The sequence below is a fragment of the Haematobia irritans genome, chromosome 3 (genome assembly GCF_050003625.1).
Source record: "Haematobia irritans isolate KBUSLIRL chromosome 3, ASM5000362v1, whole genome shotgun sequence".
Lineage (NCBI taxonomy): Eukaryota > Metazoa > Arthropoda > Insecta > Diptera > Muscidae > Haematobia > Haematobia irritans.
In genome coordinates, this window is record NC_134399.1 from 24365320 (window position 1) to 24367982 (window position 2663).

A 2663-nucleotide genomic window follows, 5' to 3' on the forward strand; every position below is an offset into this window, starting at 1 on the left:
TGTCATTTATTTGTTTAATATCCACAAAACTATGGAGGCAAGTACTGACATTACTACAAGACAAAACGCAGTATAAGAACCTGATTATAAACACACAAAAAATTTCAATTAATTTGATTGTCAATACAATTAAATTAATGTGTAAATTTTGAGCTAACAACATAATTTGTAAACACAGTACCGATTTTAGTCACTTTAGCAACTAATTTTGTTATATCAAAAAACATTTTGTTATATCAACAAAAATTTTGTTGAACTTAAAAATTTTCTGTAACAACAATTTATTGTTAGCTCAAAAATTATAATATTACTAGCGTAACCCGGCCCGCTTCGCTGCGCCTTCCGAAGCATATTTGGAGGAATATTTTGCGTTAACTTAGTCAACTATATCCTTCGTGCTGAAAACAAATTCGAAAAGATTTGAATTCTTTTAAACAAATCGGATTACTTGATTTTTCGTTTATAGGTACAAATACGGCGGGAGAGGGTGTACCTTCTTCTATATTTCTTGTGAATTTTAAATGTGGTTTGTCAAGGAAAGGTATCCTTCTCCTCAACATATCTGAAAATTAAGCACTATATTATAACAACATACAAAGAATTACTGTTTCCCATCCAATAAATCGGAAAAAGCAAAAATTGTAAAAAATTTTACCACATTAACATTTGCTAAAATTTTGGAAAATGATGCACCCTCTACGTTGGCTGCCAATTTCATGTAAATTTAAGTTCTTTACTAAAAAGAAGTCTGGCAGAAGCCTGTGCAAAAATCATAAAATTATGTACCGAGTTCCCATTTACGGACAATCCTCTACTTTCAATTTAAGAAAAAAAGACGAACAAACGGGAACCCTCCCCCCACCATCGCTCCACTCCGACCTGATATCGGACTATCACGTACCCTATATTAATTTCGCAACTATTCAATGGTCCCTATAAATTCTATCGAAGTAAATCGACAAAGTTTATTCCAATTTTCCCCTTCCCAACCAGATATCGAAAATCAATATACTAATTTAAAAATCATGTATAAATTTAATCACCTCCTCCCACGTTCTCTGTAAATTTCAAGTAGATCGGCGATGTTTAAATTTTGCTCTATTGTTTTAAAGGGACGTCACTTTCCCCGATACAATATCGACAAACACCGTAGTGAATAGCACCCCTAACCTTCCCTTAAAATTGTTGAAACTTTCCTTCAAGTGTGGGGCAAGGAAGGTTGCCTCTTCGTTCATAACCTTCCCCCACTGCCTATGTAAATTTCAAGAAAACTTAAGAATTGTTGTTTTTTTCAGTTTTAGAGGAGGACCTCCTTCCCGACTAAATATCGAAAAGTGATGTAGCGTATCTTTTGTAAACGTCCCAGAAAATGTCAAGCAAATTATAAGCCTAAAAGGGCGGTCTCTCTTCCGTCCAAATATCACAAAATCAGGTATCAACTATTAACATCGTAGCCTCTCCCCAGTCCTCTGTAAATTTCAAGTAACTCGGTAAAGTTTAATTGTTTCTCTGTATGTACTTAAGAGAAGCGGATGTCTCCCTATGCCCTTTTATTTTTATTAAAAAATCGAGAACCTGATATAAATTTCATAACCCATTTTTTCCGTAAAATTTCAGTCGGGGGAGTTTAGTTTTGTTTGTACTTTCAAACAAAAAAAATCGGGCAAAGGGGTGATCCCCCTCCCCGACCAAATATTGAAAAATAATGTAGCGGATTTTTGTCTGGATGCCAACCCTAACATTCAATGAAAATTTCAAGCAAATCGCATAATTTTGTTCCAAGTTTCAAAAAGTAGGGCAAGGGGGAGGTCCCCCTCCCCATCCACATATGAAATCATCGGGTACCCCATATTAATTCCATAACCTCGCCACATGTTCTCTGTAAATCTCAGATAATTTAGAGAATTTTAGTTTTTTCACTGTACTTAAAAAAAAGTCGAACAAAGGGGAGGCCCCCCTCCGCCACCAAATATCGAAATAAAAAGTAGCGGATCTTTGTCTAGATGCTAACCCCAATCTTCAATGAAAATTTCAAGCAAATCTGTCAACTTTAGTCCAATTTTCAAAAAGTCCGACGAAGGGGAGGTCCCCCTCCGCGAACAGGTGTCAAAAAATGAGGTACCCTATTTTCACCACATGAACGCCCCCTACGATCTCTGAAAGTTTCAAGTAAATCGGTTCAGCCGTTTCGGAGCCAACTCGGAACATACAAACAAACAAATAAACAAACATAGATTGAATTTTATATATATAGATTTTGTGTGAAAGATAGATATAGATTGAATTAATTATAAATTTAATTAAAAATAAACCTTCAGGACACTCAAGATGTTAAATCTGGGAATCAGTCTATATACATGGGGGCTATATCTAATTTTAGATCTGAGCCTTAAGAGTTGAAACTGACATCACCTACCGAATTTTACGTGGATAGTCCCCCATGTTCCGATATTCGAAATAGCAAATTGCAAAATTTTCTTTAGACATTTTCTCCACAGGAAAACGTACAAACCTTAAATATAGTACCCTTGCATGAGAAATTAATATAAGAAAACTAAATTCTTGCGATTTTGGATTCTGAATATTGGAACATAGGGGAGTATAAAAAATACACTTTAGGGCTCTCAAGATGGCAAAGCAGGGAATCGGTCTATATGGGACTA